Below are 19,489 nucleotides of genomic sequence, written 5' to 3' on the forward strand. Positions count from 1 at the left end.
CTTAACTGACGGAGCCACCCAGGCACTCCCTGAGGACTTACTTTTTAACTGTATATTAAGATACAGGAATTCAGTGAAATAGTCTGAGTTCTCTTGAAGGACTTTAGTGTGTCTTGCCCCCGGTAGCTACACTGAAACCAGAGTACCAGCTTTTTTTTTTACAGAAGGAGAGAGAAGAGAGGAGAGGAGGGAGGAGACAGAATGATGAAAATGATCATTGTTTTCTCTGAGATAAAACCCCAAGCTCTATTCTATTCTGAAGAAAGGAAACTATCTCTCTGGGATTTTTTTTCCTTCACGCATCTTGTCTTATTCAAGAATGAATAATAAAGGGAGTGAAATGAAAGAATGCTAACATTTACTAAGGGCCTTCTGTGTGCTAGGCACTTTCTCATCTACTTCTGTTTCTTTAAATCTTCACATTTTACAGATGAGGAAATTGGAGGGTCAAGGTATTTAAGTAACTTAAGGTTTCCCCACAATAAAAGGCAGAAGTGGTATTTGACCCCGGTTCTTCTGACAATCAAGCCCTGACTCTTTCTACCCCAAAGGACAGTGAAGGCCTATACTGTAGGTCATTAGCCACCAGGGGGACCAGACAAATTGCATGACTTAGAGCAGTGCTCTGAAACTTGAGAATGCAGACCTCTCCCCCAGAGATTCTGATTCTTTAGATCTGGAGTGGAGCCTAAGAATTTTCATTTCTAACAAATTCCTGGGTGATGCTGATGTTGCCAGTCAATCCAGGCAGCAGTTGAGAATCCCTGGCTCTATTAGAGCTAATACATGTCTAATACATGTCCAGAAAAGCATTTCCCAGTGTATATTCTAATGACAGTGCGGTTAGCAAATGTGCCAGCGTCATTCTCGTATAGGAAGGTTGGCACATCCCAAAGTGTCCTTAAGAGTAGAATTCTCCAGGTTCTGAAAGCTTATGGAACCACATTTTCCTGATTTCTGATTTTATGGCAAGATTTCACCAACAAAACATTCTCATTCAGTAATATGTACAGTTATAGGACTGTGCACTTGTGACCTTGTGTGGCCGCTAAAATTTACTTCTGGTGATGCTTTTTTTTGTTGTTAAGTAGGCTCCACACCCAGACTGGTGCTTAAACTTATGTCCTTGAGATCAAGAGTTGCACGCTCTACTGACTGAGTCAGCCAGGTGCCTCTCTAGAAATGCTTTTGAGTTTATATGTACACACATGTAGACCTGTGAAAAATGTGAGTTGTCCGAAGCACAAGTATGTTCCCATGATGTTCTGCCTTTTTGCTTCAGCTCTCATCCTGTAAATAAGTGTCCTATTCAAGGTCTATTTAGTGCCATAATTTTCACAATTCCATGCTTTTTGTTGGCAATTTCGCTGTTTTGAAAGGCCTCCGTGTATCATGCTGAGGTGCTATCTAGTCTTCTTAAGTGCAAGAATATGACTTGCCTTACAGAGAAAATCTGTGTTAAATAAGCTCATTCATGCATGAGTTAGAGTGGCTGTTGGCTGTAAGTTTAACAGTAATGCGTCAATAATATATATTACATAATAAGTCTTTAAACAGAAACACACATAAATGATGTTAGTGACAATGTTGTGACTAGACTCATAGGAACATAACCCTACTTCCCTTAAAAGTAATGTTCCAGGATTCACTGATTCAGTGTTCACAGTGACTTCATTGAACAGAACTAGCATGAAAAAAGAGAACTGAGTATATCTTGTACGGAATCCGAGGCGGTAAATTGCAGGAAGGAACCATACAAACCAAGACAAGAAATGGGGCACCTGGGTGGCTCGGTGGGTTAAGTGTCTGACTCTGGCTCAAGCCATGATCTTGAAGTTTGTGAGTTCGAGCTCTGTGCTGACAGCCCGGAGCCTGGAGCTTGCTTTCGATTCTGTGTCTCCCTCTCTCTCTGCCCCTCCCTTGTCCATGCTCTGTCTCTGTCTCAAAAATAAATAAATATTTAATATTTTTTAAAAATTAAGACAAGAAAATAAGGAGAAAAACTTGAATATTGACCCGAAGACTCTGTAAGGCTTGGCAAATGCAAATATCTGTATATAAATTACAGGCAGATCTATGTTATTTCCCTAGTTATTTCATGTGCAGACTATAGTGATAAGTTATTGTATAACATCTCAGCCTGTTTCCGTGCAGATAGTATATGGTGTTTAAAGAGTGGATCTTATGCCCCCATCTTCATCAACTCTGTCTTTCAAGAACTGTCAGAACCCTTTTACGCATGCCAGGCGTCTCACATTTAGTGCCCAGGCCTGGAGGAGGAAGGGCAGGGGCCTCACAGCTGCTGTTTATCTCACTCCTGTTGTAACCAGAGAACAATGGATCCTGCTGATGGAGGGATGAGAATAATACTTCCATTGTTGGCAGAGCAGCTAAAGATGGAGCTCCGAACTTGGGGATCAGCTCCTGCCCCTCTCCTTTGGTTCTGATTTTTTGCAGGAGCTTGGCCACTTTTCAAAGATGTGCTGTTATTCTGGGAAGTCAGGAGAGAAATCTAGTATCCAATACAACACAGAATCATATCCACACTACAAATGCAAATAATTGGCCTAAAACTCAGACTGTATTTAATAAAGAGAACTCCCTTCTCAGAGGTTTGGGTGGGCTTCACTCTACAAAATCCCATGTCCTCTGGATGAGCATAACAGGACCACGATGCCTGGGGAGGAGGGGTCCAGCTCACATGTAGGGATGGTGATGAAACTCTCACTGGGTCAGAGCAATGGAAGATCATTGTCAAGTAAGTATACAAGGTGTTTTTTTTTTTATGTTCTAGTTTGAAAAATGTGTGATTTTTATATATGTCATCAGTCTTCAGTCTCACAGAATCAGGACAAAGTCTATGTTCCATCACACTCCTACCAGGTACAGGGTTTTCCTCTGGGACAGTGGATGGCCCAGAGTGAAAAGGGCTAAGAGTGCCTATTTTCTCAACATTATGCTCATGAGTTTATTATTTTATTTTATTTTTTATTGCTTTTAAAAAATTAGCTTAAAAAAAAAAGCAATCTCTGCACCCAATGTGGGGCTCCAACGCATGATCCAGAGATTAAGAGTCACATGTTTGTTGGTTGAGTTAACCAGGTGCCCCTATATTTTTTTAAGATTTTATTTTTAACTAATCTCTATACCCAACATAGGGCTCGAACTCACAACCCCATGATCAAGAGTCTCATGCTCCGCTGACTAAGCCAGCTCCACTGACTATGTTCATGGGTTTAAACTCTTTTTTCTTACAGCACATTTACTTTGCCCGTAACTACCACTTGATGGAATGATGTGCTTATATTCATTTTTTGTGTGTTGGTTTTATCTCATCTTTTGCTTGATCTGCTTCATGGCAACACTCACATTCTATTAATAGAGTGTACTATGTTTGCATTTGAAATATTCCTACAGTGACAGTTCCTAGTAATTGGTCGGGGGTGGGGGGGGTTGGGACTTGAGAAGTGAGTAGGAAGAAAGTAAAATATGGTGAGATGACTGGAAAGAGGGAGTGGGAATCAGAAGCAATGTTGCTGCAAGTGAGATCCTTTAAATGTTCAGAATATTCAGAGAACGAACTCCCCAATCATGTTCTCAAATTGTTTAGTTTGTTGCCCTTTGATCTTAACATTCAGTTGGATAATTTCCCCCCATGTTTATTATTTTCTCTGTGTATCTCATTGCTCATCCTCTAGTTCTTCCTTGCTCATTTTTGTTATTGTTTTTACACCTAGCTTTCTGGATTCCCTCAACTTCCTTTCCTACTGCTTCTGTTGGGTCTAAAACCCCTATCTCAAAGCTTTCATAAGACTTTGTATATCTATAATAATAGTTACACATTGAATGTTAATTCTGGGCATGAAGTTATCCTAAGCACTTTATACACATTAATTTATTTGATTCTTTTTTTAGAGAGATAGAGAGAAAGAGATTGCAAAGCTGGGGAGAGAGGCAGAAGGAGAGAGAAAGGAATCTCAAGCTAAGCATGGAGCCCCGCATGAGTCTTAATCCCACAATCCTGGGATCGTGACCTGAGTCGAAATCAAGAGTTGGATTGCTCAACCAACTGAGCCACCCAGGTGCCCCTCATTTGATTCTAATAATACATATGAGAGACAGATTCTAGTAGGACCCCTAGTCCCAGGAGGGGACTGAAGCACAGTGAGGTCGTTACCTGATCAACATCACACAGCCAGGAAGTACAGAACCAAGGATTCAAACCAATGATTCTGGCTCTAGAGTCCATGCTTTTAACCAACACACATAGACCCCCTTACAGTGAATGATGTACCTTCTATTAGCACTACCGCATTCTCACTGGTGCCTGTGGCTCATGATTTTCTGTGCTTCTGAGGCTTCCCTCAGCAGGCTTTCTCAAAAACTACTGTGTTGGACATGGTAGTCTGCCACCCAGACCCCCTTCAAGGATGGACTTGTGGCCCCAGCTATTGTGAATGTGACTGACAGCTACAGTTTTCAACTGCAGAGAACTCACTAGCTCAAGGTCATGTTCTTCCCAAGGCAGCCGTATCCAATGACCAAAGAGGGTATAAAGACTGCTATTTTGGCCAAACATGGAATTACTTGATGAGCCATCTTAGTCCTACACTTCCCCATGGGGTCGGGATGAGGCTGTCATCAGGCCTGCCTGGCAGCTCAACTTCTCTTTCTACTCAGTTCTACTTCCTTCCCCTTTCTTCCTCAGTTGTTCATCCCAAAGTCACTCAAATAAACAGACAATTAGCATAGGCCTCAGGCACACACAAAAGAGTACCGTCCCACTCTGTAGACTAAAATGAAAGGAAAAGAGACATTTATGGAAACTGTAAAAACAAAGAAAATATTGATGATAAATTTTAAAGATTCCAGACTTATTATCTTGTATCACTTTGGTCCAACTTCTTCCATTCATCATTTTTTGGTGATTTTGTTATCCTCTAAAACTTTTATGTAACAATATAGCAATTCCTCAAAAAATTAAAAATGAAATTACTAAATGATCCAGCAATCCTGCTTTTGAGTATATATCTAAAAGAGGTGAAAACAGGGTCTCAAAGAGGTATAAAATTGATAGCCAAATAGCCAAAATTGAAAGATGAATAGCTAAACAAAATGAGGTATATGCATACAGTGGAATATTCTCCAGTCTAGAAAAGAAGGAAATTCTGACAAGTGCTACAAAAATGATGAACCTTGGAAACATTATGCTAAGTGAAATAAACCAATGGCAAAACGACAAATACTGTGTGACTCCATTTGTATGAGGTGTACGTAGAGTAGTCAGATTCATAAAGATTAAAAGTAGATGGGGCACCTGGATGGCTCAGTTGGTTAAGCGACTGACTCTTGATTTCAGCTCAGGTCATGATCTCACAGATTGTGGATTTGAGCCCCACATTGGGCTTCACACTGACAGTGCGGAGCCTGCTTGGGAGTCTCTCTCTTTCCCTCTCTCTGTCTCAAAAAAAAAAAAAAATAGATAAAACTTAAAAAGAAAGTAGATGGTGGCTGCCAGGGGCTGGGGGTGGGGAGGAGAAAAGGGAAGTTGCTGTTTAATGGATACAGAGTTTCAGATTTAAAAAAATTCTTTTTAATATTTATTCATTTTTTGAGAAAGACAGAGACAGAGCATGAATGGGGGAGGGGAAGAGTTACAGAATCCGAAGCAGGCTTCAGGCTCTGAGCTATCAGCACAGAGTCCAACACGGGGCTCGAACTAACAAACCAGGAGATCATGACCTGAGCAGAGTCTGTTGCTCACCTGACTGAGCCACCCACACTCCCCTCAGAGTTTCAGTTTTACAAAATGAAATGAGTTCTGGATATTGCACAACAATGTGTATGTGTATTACTGAACTCTACAGTAAAAAAATAGTTTAAACGGTAATTTTTATGGTAAATTTTATGCCAGTTAAAAAAACTTTTATGTGGTTAAAATGTCAAAATTAAATTTTGTCAAGGGAGCATTTAAGAGGACATTTCTCAAACTTTTCGCTGTATACACAATTCTCTGAAAATGGTCAGGGACCTGAGATCCTGCCCAGTGTTATTTTTTGAAGGAGAGAGGTAAATGTTTCCCCACAGGATCCAAGCAGAGAAAGACAAAGCCTTGAAGAATCATGGAAAAGAACAAGCAGGAAGTTCTCAGGGGAATCAGTGCCAAAGGCAGGAGTGCCTGCCACAAGCTTTGACACGTGGTGGCTTCGGGGACAGGCACTTCTTGGGTCCCACAAAGATCTGAAGGCAGAATAAGGAAGAAAGTGGAGAGAGTGCACAGGTTCCTGGCTCCAAACCAGCTGGAGCTGGTTGTACACCACAGCCAAAGGAAACTGCTCGGAAAACTTTTGTTGTGAATCGCAGAGGACAATCACAGCAGCAGGTGCTAAACAGGAAGAACCAGAAAAACAGTTTTGAGCCTTTTTCTCTGGAGAAAAATGCCTAGAAGGACTCAAAGACTGACATTTTAAAAGCAAAGATGGCAGTGCAAGGACAGATAGGGTATCAGACAGAGGATTCTGGCAGCCTGTGGAGAAGCTGAAGAGAAGCAGTGATAGTGCATCAAAGTCTCCCTTGAATCCTTGGGTGCCAGGTGGTGAGTTGGCCTTGGCCTTGGCCTTGGCCTTGGCTCATGACAATGAAAGAGGAGCCAAACAGATGAAAAAGAAAGCTAAAACTTCTAAGGGTTTGATTTCAGAGTAATCCTAGCCAACTGCCCAACCTGAAACTACTTTCCTCCAAGCATTGTCACTTCTACAGGCACTGCAGCTCTGGATACCCTATTGGACACACAGGTGGAAAATACTTGTCCTGCTAAAAAGTTCACCTAATTGTCTTTCCCAGAGACCCCTGAATATTATTTTATTTTATCTAACTTTATTTTATTTTATTTTATTGGCTGGATACAGTATACTTTATTGATGGTACATGATAAGGTAGGGCTCCCCACTTCAGGGGGTCTGGGATGGAAACTGGAGGTCAAGAGATTCTCAAATGTGTTGGGGGATGAGTTGGGGCAAGGACTCCCAAGCAGCTGAGGGCCTGTCTCCTCTTCCTCTTGCTGGGGCTCATGGTCCAGGGGGCTCTTACTCCTTGGAGGCCGTGTGGGCCATCAGGTCCACCACCCAGTTGCAGCAGCCAAATTCATTGTCATACCAGAAAATGAGCTTGACAAAGTGGTCATTGAGAGCCATGCCAGCCCCAACCGTGGAAGGTGGAAGAGTGTGTGTCACTGTTAAAGTCGCAGGAGACAACCTGGTCCTCAGTGTAGCCCAGGATGCCCTTGAGGGGCCCCTCTGATGCCTGCTTCCCCACCTTCTTGATGTCATCGTGTTTGACAGCTTTCTCTAGGCGGCAGGTCAGATCCACGACAGACACGTCGGGGGCGGGGACACGGAAGGCCATGCCAGTGAGCTTCCCGTTCAGCTTAGGAATGACCTTGCCCAGTGCCTTGGCAGCACCAGTAGAAGCAGGGATGATGTTATGGGTGGCCCCTCAGCTGTCCCGCCACAGCTTCCCAGAGGGGCCATCCACGGTCTTCTGGGTGGGGGTGATGGCATGAACTGTGGTCATGAGTCCCTCCAAGATGCTGAATTGGTCATGGATGACCTTGGCCAGGGGTGCCAGGCACTCAGTGGTGCAGGAGGCATTGCTGACAATCTTGAGGGAGTTGCCATACTTCTCGTGGTTCACGCCCATCACAAACATGGAGGCATCAGCAGAAGGGGCAGAGATGATAATCCTCTTGGACCCACCCTTCAAGTAAGCCCCAGCCTTCTCCATGGTGGCGAAGACCCCAGTGGAGTCCACAACATACTCAACACCAGCATCACCCCATTTGATGTTGGCAGGATCTTGCTCCTGAAAGATGATGATGGGCTTTCCATTGATAACAAGTTTCACGTTCTCAGCCTTGACTGTGCTGTGGAATATGCCATGAGTGGAATCATATTGGTACATGCAGACCATGTAGTTGAAGTCAATTAAGGGGTCATTGATGGCAACAATGTCCACTTCCCCAGAATTAAAAGCAGCTCTGGTGACCAGGCGCCCAATATGGCCAAATCCATCTACTTCGATCTTCACCATCATCTTGGGGATACAGCTGGCACTGCACCAGAAGATGCGGTGGTCTGTCGAACAGGGAGGAGTAGAGAGCTGAAAATTATTTTATTAATTTAAGATGGTACAGATTTACCCTGGATCTTGCTGAAGGAGTCCCTTTAAAGAACTTTTAGCATTATTTCCTCCCACCTTCCGTCCCTTCTTCCCCCTCTCTATCCCTTCTTCCCTTCCTCCCTTTCTCCTTTCCTCCCTTCCTTCCTTTCTCCCACCCTTCTGTTCCTTTTGGTACTTTTTTTATTATGGCAAAGGACACATAATATAAAACTTACCATTTTAAGCATTTTAAAGTGTGCAATTCAGTGACATTAATTACACTCACAATGTTATATAACTATCACCAGTATCTATTTTCAAAACTTTTTTGTGACCCCACACAGAATTTCTGTGCCCTTTAAACAGTAACTCCACATACCTCCCTCGACAGAGCTTTGTAACCTCTGACCTATTTTCTGTCTTCATGAATTTGTCTACTGTAGGTACCTCAGATAAGTGGTATCATACAATATTTGTATTTTCATATCTGGCTTAGCTCACATAGTATGTCTTTAAGGATCATCCTTTTGTAGCATGTGTTAGAATTTCCTTCTTTAACAAGGCTGAACAAGATTTCATCATAGGTATATCATATTTTGTTTTCCCATTCATCTTTTGAACACATGGTTCCTTCTATCTTTTGGTTGTTGTGAATAATTCTGCTAAAATATGGATGTAAAATATCTGTTCAAGTTTCTGCTTTCAACTTTTTGGGTGTATACCCAGCAGTGGAATTGTTGGATCATATGGTGATTCTATGTTTAGCTTTTGAGGAACCGCCAAACTGTTTTCATAGTGCTGCACTATTTTACATTCACATCAGCAAAGCACAAGTGTTCCAATTTCTTTACATCCTTACTACCTTTTGTTATCTACAGTTGTTGGTTTTTTTTTAAGTTTATTTATTTTTTAGGGGTGGGGGTGAATCCCAGGCAAGCATGGAGCCCAATGTGGGGCTCAAACCCATGAATTGTGAGATCATGACCTGAGCCAAAATCAAGAGTCAGATGCTTAACTGACTGAGCCACCCAGGCACCAATATTTTGGTTTTTCAAAATAGTAGCTGTCCTAATGGGTATGAAGTGGTATCTTAATATGGTTTGTATTTTTCTAATGGCTAGTGATATTGATCATTTTTTTCATGTGCTTATTTACCACCTATATATCTGTCTTAGAGTAATAGTTATTCAAGTCTTTTGCCGATTTTTGTATTGAGTAGTCTCTTTCATTGTTATTGAATTGTAGGAGTTCTTTGTATATTCTGGATACTAACCCCTTAGTAGATACATGATTTTCAAATACTTTCTTTCATTTTGTGAACTATCCTTTCACTCTCTCTTTTTTTTTAATGTTTACTTTATTTGAGAGAGAGAGAGAGAGAGAGAGAGAGAGAGAGAGAGAGAGAGAGAGAATGAGTGGGGGAGGGGCAGAGAGAGAAGGGGACAGAGGATCCACACTGGATTCTGCACTGACAGCAATGAACCCATGAATTGTGAGATCATGACCTAAGCCAAAGCCAGAGGCTCAACTGACTAAGCCACCCCTGTCTTTTCACTATTTTGATAGTGTTCTTTGGTGCATAGATGTTTTAATTTTGATGATGTTCTATTTATTTACTTTTTCTTTTGCTGCCTATGCTTTGGTGTCAGATATAAAAAATGATTGTCAAAACCAATATCATGAAAATTTCCTTTAAGTTTTTTTCTAAGCACTTTATAGTTTTAGATCTTGTTTATAGGTCTTTTGGTTTTTTTTGTATATGGTGTAAGGAAAAGGTCAAACATTCTTCTTTTGCATGTGTTTATTTAGTTTTACTAGCACCATTTGTTGAAAAGACTGTCCTTCTCCAGTCTTATTTTCTTTTATGTTTTATGTTTTTAGGCTTCCTGCATGGTAAGGAAAGTGAGAACTATACACATTGTAAGCAATATAGGGATGCCTGGGTGGCTCAGTTGGTTAAGTGTCCAACTTCGGCTCATGTCATGACCTTGTGGTTCACGGGTTTGAGCCCTATGTCTGGCTCTGTGCTGAGAGCTCAGAGCTTGAAGCCTGCTTTATGAATTCTGTCTCCCTCTCTCTCTGCCCCTCCCCTGCTTGTACTCTGTCTCTCTCTCTCAAAAATAAATAAAACATAAAAAAATTTTAATTGTAATCAATATATAAGTAAAATATACTATATTCAAGTAAATATGGTAACAAAACCAGATAACAAGATATAGAACTATGTTAATATTACAGATCCAAGTTTCATCTATGTTATAATCCCTACCTCTGCAGCTTGAAATGATTTTTCATTTATTGATCTCTTAACATTCATTGTCTATAATATTTTTTTATTTTGCATGAATGTTTTTACTGAAATATATTTGACATTAACATTGTCTAGGGGCATCTGGGTGGCTCAGTCAGTTAAGTGTCCAACTTCAGCTCAGATCATGATCTCATAGCTCATGGGTTTCGAGTCCTGCCTCGGGCTCTGTGCTAACAGCTCAGAGCCTGGAGTCTGCTTCAGATTCTGTGTCTCCCTCTCTGTCTGCCCCTCCCCTGCTCATGCCCTCTTTCTGTATCTCAAAAGTCAATAAACATTAAAAAATTTTTTCAAGTTGTCTAAATTTAAGGTGTTACTCTAGCCCCTTTTTGTTTTAGCTTATAAACAACAGAAATTTATTTTTCACATTTCTGGAGGCTGGAAAGTTCAAGATCATGGTGCCAGCATTTTCAGTGTTTGGCGAGGGCCCACTTCCTAGAGTGCACCTTGTCCATAGCTAACAAATTAATGCTGGCTGTTGGCAGGAAGCATCAGCTCTTCCCCACAAGGTCTTCTCTACCCCGTAGGGCTGCTTGAATGTCCTCACAATATGGTAGCTAGCTGTCCCTGGAGGGAATAAGAAAGAGGTTTGTATGATCTCTCAGTAGCTGGACAGTTCATTGTTACTCTCTTAACTTCATGTTAAAGATCCACTTCAGGCATGATTTTACATGCATTCAAGGTTCTCTAGTACTGTGTCATCAAAGGAAGTAGATTATGGAGGCTGAGAAGTCTCAAGATCTGTTATCTGCAGGATGGGGGCCCAAGAAAGTGGGTAGGACAGTTCCAGTCCAAGTCTAAAGGCGTGAAAAGCAGGGGAACTAATGGAGGAAGTCCCATGGAGAAGTGACCAACTTTTCTCTGGTCTAATGCTTATGTTCTGCCCCAGAACTCAGAGACTGAGGTGAGGGATACTTGCAAAATCCACTCAGCACTCATGAACACACAGCCTAAAAGTACAGAGGAGTCAATGACCCTCAAGCAAACCTTGACCAATGTGATCAAGAATCAATCCTTCCTGATCTACAATGGATAATTCTGAGGCCATTCTACAAGGCTCCTCAAAAAGCCTTAAAGTGAAGGAGGCACAATTTCTTATAACAACCATTTTCAGATCACACCTTTGTATCGGTTTTCTCTCCTTTCCTGTTTTACTCTCCTTTCCTCTATGCAATTCCTAGCCCCCACCCCCAAATACTTTTACTCGAGGCTTGGTCTCAATCCTTGCTTTCCAGAAAGAACACGGGCTAATACGGCAGCCTTAGTCTTTTAGTATCTCTTGTATCTATTTTTAGCTGGAAATAACAAGTGATTTCTTATAACCAGTTAAAAAAGACTAAAAGGAAAGTACATGTTGGGAGTCAGCAAAGATTTGGCTATGTGATTAAGACAGAAACACTTGGTTTCTGTATTAGGCTAAGTCAAGGCAATAGCCTGAAAATAGCCATTATGGAATCAGCTATTTTGAAGTCACTGTCAGTTGACTGGAAGCTATAACTTCTCCTGTGTGTCATTATGGTGTCTCCTTCACAATGCGCTGCTCTACGCGGGGAGAGCTGGTGTGGCAACTTCTCAGGTATAACCATGTCACACTCCTTCCCCTTGCTTGTTTTTCTTTTCCTAATTTTTTAATGTTTGTTTATTTTTGAAAGAGACACATAGAACCCAAGTGGGGAAGGGGCAGGAAAAGAGAGGGAGACACAGGATCCGAAACAGGATCCAGATTCTGAGCTATCAGCACAGAGCCCAACACTGAGCTTGAACACACAAACTGTGAGATCATGACCTGAGCTGAAGTTGGACGCTTAACTGACTGACCCACCCAGGCATCCCTCCTTCCTTTTTTAAGCAAAAAATCTTATTTATTTGTTTATTTTTATTTATTTAAAAAATTTAAAAAGTAAAGTCAGGTATTTGTCTATTTATTTATTTACTTAATGTTTACTTATTTTGAGAGAGAGTGAGAGAGATTGGGTAAGGGGCAAAGAGAGAGACACAGAATCCAAAGCAGGCTCCAGGTTCTGAGCTGTTATCCCAGAGCCCAACATGGGGCTCAGGCCCACAAATCACGAGAGCATGAAGCCTGAACTGAAGTTGGACACTTAACCAGCTGAGCCACCAGGCACCCCTATTTATTCTTAAAGCATATAATTTAGTGGTTTTCAGTAGATTGACAAAATTATGCAATCATCACCATTATCTAATTCTCACACATTTTTATCACTCCAAACAGAACATTAACAGCCACTCCCAGTTTTCCCACTCCTCCAAGTCCCTGTCAGCCTTGAATCTACTTTCAGTCTCTATAATTGGTCTATTCTGGGCATTTAACATTAACGGAATCGTATAATATGTGGCCTTTTGTGTCTGGATTCTTTTATTGACCATAACATTTTCAAGGGTCACCCATGTTATAGCAAGTGTCAGTGCTTCTGGGGTTCTTTATTCTTGACACTGACCAGTTCCTTGCTACTAGCTGGGTGTCTTGCAATTCAGCTCACTTCTGACACTAACTCCTCGAGTTAGCATCAGACTCCAGAAGGATAAGGGGTCAGTCCCACAAGACTGCCCTCACTGCAGACACCAGCTACTTATGGGGTGCCCAGGCTACCCATATTTCTGTCCAGCCAACTACAGATTGTAGGGTTGCCATGAACTCACATCTTAGGTTTAATAATTCACTAGAATAACTCTAACTCACCAAACTCTAATGCACTGTACTTGTTCTCAGTTTCTTATAAAGGGTACAACTCAGGAACAGTCATACAGAAGAGATGCATGGGGAGGGTACGGTGAGGAGAGGCACAGAGCTTCCTGCCCTCTTCCGGCATGCCATTCTCCAAGCACTTTGATGTGTTCACTAACTTGGAAGCCCTCTAAAACACATTGTTCAGGGATTTTTTATGGAGACTTTATCACTAATTAATTAAATCATTAGCAGTTGGTGATTGAATTCAATCTTCTGTCTCCTCCTTGGATGTTGGGATTGGGAGTGAAACTTCCAACTGTAATCATAGCTGGTCTTGCTGGCAGCCAGCTCCCACCATGAAGCTGTCTAGGGGCCCACCAAGAGTCACCTTATTAGTGTGAAGTGAAAGGGGCTTGTTATGAATAACAAAAGACTCTACTATCACCCCATCATACAGGAAATTCCAAAGGTATTAGAAGCTTTGTGCTGGGAGCCAGGAATAGAGACCAAATATATATATTTCTTATTGGACCATAATACTTGATTCCGTTTTATGGCTGAATAATATTCCAGTGTGTGGATATTTCACATTTGTCTTTTCCTCTGTTGATGGGCGTTTGGATTGTTTCCACCTCTGGCTGTGGGGAGCATGCATATACAATTTTTGTGTGGACATATGTTTTTTGTTTTGTTTTTAGAGAGAAAGAGCGTGTGTGTGTATGTGTGAGCAGGGGAAGGGCAGAGAGAGAGGGAGAGAGAATCTCAAGCAGGCTCTGCACTAAGCCCCACATGGAGTTCCATCCCATGACCGTGAGATCACAACTTGAGCTAAAAATCAAAAGTTGGGCGCTCAACACACTGAGCAACCCAGTGGACATATGTTTTCTTTCCTCTTTGGTAAATACCTAGAAATTGAATTGCTGAATCAAATGGTTACTCCACATTTAACTTTTTGAGGAACTACTGTACTGCCAAACTCTTTTCCAAACACTCATTTTTTAACTTTCTTTGTGCACTACTTAGATTTTATCTTCCAATTAAGTTTAGAAATTCCTTAAAGGAAGGACCAATGTTTTTTACTTCCCTGCAGCTGCCACAGTATTGACCCTAATGCTCTGCACCTAATAGGAATTCAGTAGATATTTCTGTGAAATCATGTAATTAAGACAATATGGCCTTTATCATAGGAATCTGTAGCAAACATAGTCTTTTTGTCAGCTGGTTGGTGGACATATATATGGCTTTGTTTGTTTTCTTTACTTTCCACACTTTAGGCAACTGTGGTTGTGTGTAAGAAGGAGTGAGGTTAGAAAGAATGGCTTGGGGGGGCCTGGGAGGCTCAGTTGGTTAAGCGTCTGACTCTTGGTTTCGGCTCAGGTCATGATCTCACAGTTCATGGGTTCCAGCCCTGCATCAGGCTCCACGATGATAGTGCAGAGCCTGCTTGGGATTCTTTCCCCCATCCCACCCCCTGCCCTTACCCTGTTTCTTCTCTCTTTTTCAAAAATAAATAAATAAACTTTTAAAAAAAGAAAAAAGAAAGAATGGCTTACCCAATCTTTCTGGTCAACTACTTATACAGATACCCAGAGAATGTTTATCAGTTCTTATTCAAAACAATGTATCCCATTTAAACCTTACTCACAGACTAGCAGTAATTTGGAAGTATTTTCCCTGTACTATTCAACTCATCTCATAATGAATATAGGGCCTTACTCCCGGGGTTAGTCAGAGCGCTTTCAGTTGCAAGCGACAGAAAACCAAAGTAAAGTAACTCATGCAAGAAAAGAAGAAAAGTTTATTCATTTATTTTTGAGAGAGAGCGAGAGCACACACACACAAGTCAGGGAGGAGCAGAGAGAGAGAGGGTGGCACAGAATCTAAAGCAGGCTCCAGGCTCTGAGCTATCAGCACAGAGCCCAATGTGGGGCTTGAACTCACGAACTGTGAGATCATGACCTGAGCCAAAGTCAGACACTTAACCTACTGAGCCACCCAGGGTCCCCATGTTGTGATTTTATTTTCAGAAAGACTCTTTCTACCTGGCAGTACAATGTCTCCTGGCAGCAGTCTTTGCTTCTCATGATCTCCTTGATATAAATACTAGAAAGCAAGGCAGCTCCCAGGAGCCTGGATAAATTCCATACACGACCCTACTAGTGACAAAGGGACCCAACATCAGGCAGAAGCTTATTCTTATTTGGGTGGAAACTCTGGAGATACCCTCAGAGTCTAGATATCCATCTATCATGATAGTGTCTACTACTCTCCACCACCACTTCCTCTAGAAATTCTTGGCACACCAACTTGCACCTCATGCTCAGATAATAAGTACCTAATCCTGTTCTTGTAAAAGAACATATGCTGAAATCAGTTGTAGAATGATTGAAAAATATAGTGTCTCAGGACCCATTCTTTAAAACTTCCTGCCATGCTCTTCTATCTTTGCTTGCACCTTTGATTTGGTCTTGTCAAGCCCAGGGAAAGGGGCCTGGTACTGCTAGGCAGCAATTTGTGTGTGGGTGAGGGCTTCAAGTGGCAGGGGAAATTAAGTTCCAATGGTGTGTAGGGCCTAGGCTAGAGCATGCAAGCTGAGCTTTTTCAGTTGATCCCAGCATGCTTGCATCTTTTCCAATGCTGAGAAATGAATCTTTATAATGATAATAAAAACTAGGATGTCCTCACATGCCCAGCTCAGCTCAAGGGTGAGATTTGGAAGTTCTCTATGCCCTCTGCCTTCAGTCCCTCTGTGGCTACTGCTCTATTATCCCCTAAAACTTTCTGAGCCAGAAATGGGAAGAAAACATGGAGAGGATTGGTGGCTGGCTCACCTCACACTGTTGTGTTCCAGCAAAAACTCCAAGGGGTCCAAAATTCCTATTTAAAACACGCCAACATTATGAAAATACATTTGTCTAGGTAGTAGGATATATAATTTTTTAAATTAATTAATTACTTTTTAAATTTACATCCAAGTTAGTTAGCATATAGTGCAACAATGATTTCAAGAGTAGATTCCAATGATTTATCCCCTATGTATAACACCCAGTGCTCATCCCAACAAGTGTCCTCCTTAATGCCCCTTGCCCATTTAGCCCATCCCCCCTCCCACAATCCCTCCAGCAACCCTCTGTTTGGTCTCTATATTTAAGAGACTCTTATCTTTTGTCCTCCTCCTTGTTTTTATATTATTTTTGCTTCCCTTCCTTTATGTTCAACAATGTTGTATCTTAAGTTCCTCTTGAGTGAAATAATATATTTGTCTTTTTCTGACTGACTAATTTTGCTTAGCATAATATACTCTAGTTTTATCCACGTAGTTGAAAAAGGCAAGATTTCATTCTTTTATAACTGTAATACTACAATATTACATTATTATTATAATACTACTTTATCACATCTCCTTTATCCATTCATCCCTTGATAGACATTTGGGCTCTTAGGCTATTGTCAATAGTACTGCTATTAATATTAGGGTGCATGTGCCCCTCCAAAATTTATCCACCTATAGCTCTTGGATAAATTCCTAGTAGTGCAGTTGCAAGATCATAGGGTAGTTCTATTTTTAATTTTTTGAGGAACCTCCATACTGTTTTCCAGAGTGGCTGCACCAATTTGCATTCCCTCCAGTAGTGCAAAAGAGATCCTCTTTCTCTACATCCTCACCAACATCTGTTGTTTCCTTAGTTGTTAATTTTAGACATTCTGACTGGTGTAAGGTGGTATCTCATTGTGGTTTTGATTTGTATGTCCCTGATGATGAGTGATGTTGAGCATCTTTTCATATGTCTGTCAGCCATCTGGATGTCTTCTTTGGTCAAGTGTCTATTCATATCTTTTGCCCATTTCTTCACTGGATTATTTGTTTTTTGGGTGTTGAGTATGATAAGTTCTTTATAGATTTTGGACACTAACTCCTTACCTGATATGTCATTTGCAAATATCTTCTCCCATTTAGTTTTTTATTTTTTCCTTCACTGTGCAGAAGCTTTTAATTTTGATGAGGTCCCAATAGTTCATTTTTTGCTTTTGTTTCCCTTGTCTTCGGATATGTGGCCCAGGTCAAAGAGGTTTTTGCCTCTTTTCTCCTCTAGGATTTTGATGGTTTCTTGTCTTACATTTAGGTCTTTCATCCAGTTTGAGTTTTTTAATTTTATTTTTGTGTATGGTATAAGAAAGAGGTCCGGGTTCATTCTTCTGCATATCACTGTCCAGTTTTCCCAACACCACTTGCTGAAGACTGTCTTTATTCCATTGGATATGCTTTGCTGCTTTGTCAAAGATTAGTTGGCTATGTTTGTGGGCCCATTTCTGAGTTCTCTATTCTGTTCCATTGATCTGTGTATCTGTTTTTGTGCCAGTACGATATTGTCTTGATGATTACAACTTTGTAATACATCTTGAAGTTTGGGATTGTGATGCCTCCAGGTTTGGTTTTCTTTTTCAGGATTGCTTTGGCTACTCGGGGTCCTTTTTGGTTCCATACAAATTTTAGGATTGTTTGTTCTAGCCCTAACAACATATAATTTTAAAGTTTGTTACCAAAAATTATAAATTTTAAATATTAAATATATAATTTGTTTCTTTTTCTGTATTTGTGCCTTGGGTCCAGCAAATGTCAGACACAGACCAGCCTCCTTATCCCTTTACTCCCTAACTTTGCTGATGTTATTTTGAGCACCTTCATAAGAAGAGGATAAAAGCACTAAGTTTGCCCAGCCAAGTCTTGCATTTATATCTGCTTACACATTCCACAGAGGGTGATCACTGATAGATCCAAACACCACCAAGAAGAGAGCTTCAGAAAGAGGATAATGTAACCAATGTATTTAAATGTCATTTGGAAAAGATTGTTGGTGTGAAATGGAAGACAAAATCCTATCAGTATGGGTTAAGAATAGAAAACCCCAGCAGCAGCTTCAAGAAACCAAGGTCTGATAAGCAGTGGAATGTAAAACAAATATGACAGCTCACCTCATGGGAAGAGGCACTTTGTTGGAGGAACTCATAGAACTTTACATTCATTGTCATACCACCTACCTATGATTTGAGATGTATTATGGTTATTTGATGATGAGGAAACTGAAGCAGAAATTAGTCAAATATTTATGGTATGTGAATTATATTTCAATTTTTTAAAGTCAGATATCAATACTTATAGAACCTGTTACATAATCCCACTACAAAATGAAAATGTGAGACTCCTTGTTTAAATATTATGAGGAATTTCAAGATGGTAACAGCAGAGCATTAACCCAAGCACAGGGTCCTTCTAAGCGTGTGGCTCTGTGTGTCTGGATAGGTCACATACCCATGAGCCCAGCCCTATACATGGTACAAGTGAAGCCAGACACAGATCTCAGGTTCCTGTTTCCAAATCAGGAATATGAATGTCTCAAGCAGATCAGTGATTCTCAAACTGGGGACATGAGTTTCTGGAGTTCCTCTGGTAAATTTTTTGGTACTTGAGACTTTGTTTCATTGTTTTACTTTTCTGTCATCACTCAAGTTTGAGGTCATGACCTCAGGGTCATAAGATCAGGCCCTATGTTGTGCTCTGCACTGTGCATGGAACCTGCTTAAGATTCTCTCTCTCTCTCTCTCTCTCTCTCTCTCTCTCTCTCTTTCTCTCTCCCCCTCTGCTCCTCTCTTCCATTCCTCACTCTCTTTCAAAAAAACAAAAACAAAAAAGTGGAGTGAGGTCTTCATCTTCACCACGGCTCCTTCATCCTCTGTTGACTACCTTGCTTCCCTTCCACTTGCTGTGGACAAATGGCCTTTGTTGTTCCTGTTAACAGTATATACTTCCTTGTTGCCTGAACCTGTGAGAACCAGTGCTTCTCTCTCTAAACTCTCAGCAGCATTTGTTATAGCCAAGACTTTTCTTTCTTCAAGTTCTTGTCTTGGCTCAATGACACCACCACTCCCTTGTGCTTCTCTTAGGTCTCTGCTCCTTTTGCTCTCCTTTGAAGGCCCCTTGTCTCCTCCTCAGGCCCCAACAGTCATTAGCGTGTATGAGCTACCTAACTTACACAGGGCTCAGTCCTCAGACCCTCTTCTCTTCTCCATCTACACTGTCTTCCTCATCCCATAGCCTACTTATGTGCTGAGAACTTAAAAATGTTCTCTCTAATCCTGTCCAAACTCTCCTTTGAGCCCCACTCCCAGATCACTACCTGCCAGCTTGGTGTCGCCACTGGAATGGCTCACAGGGAGTTCAGACCTAGTATGTCCAAAACTGGGCTTGACAGTCCTTTACCAGCCCAAAGCTAGTCCCTCCCCATTTTACTATCTCAGTATTTAGTACCATCATGTAACCTGCTGCCCAGTTCAGA

General features: G+C 41.2%; 1 long non-coding RNA gene and 1 pseudogene across 2 annotated transcripts in view; one reads left to right on the top strand and one right to left on the bottom strand.

The window, feature by feature from the left end:
- The first annotated feature begins 2,586 nt into the window (after window positions 1-2,586).
- The window catches only part of LOC115304414, a 31,493-nt gene continuing 14,590 nt past the window's right edge, over window positions 2,587-19,489 (top strand). For both annotated transcript variants that reach the window (XR_003914419.1, XR_003914420.1), the window contains exon 1: window positions 2,587-2,758. This is a non-coding gene — a long non-coding RNA (uncharacterized LOC115304414). The remainder of the gene's footprint in view (window positions 2,759-19,489) is intronic.
- LOC115304413 lies at window positions 7,086-8,152 on the bottom strand (annotated as a pseudogene).

The sequence above is a fragment of the Suricata suricatta genome, chromosome 10 (assembly GCF_006229205.1).
Source record: "Suricata suricatta isolate VVHF042 chromosome 10, meerkat_22Aug2017_6uvM2_HiC, whole genome shotgun sequence".
NCBI lineage: Eukaryota > Metazoa > Chordata > Mammalia > Carnivora > Herpestidae > Suricata > Suricata suricatta.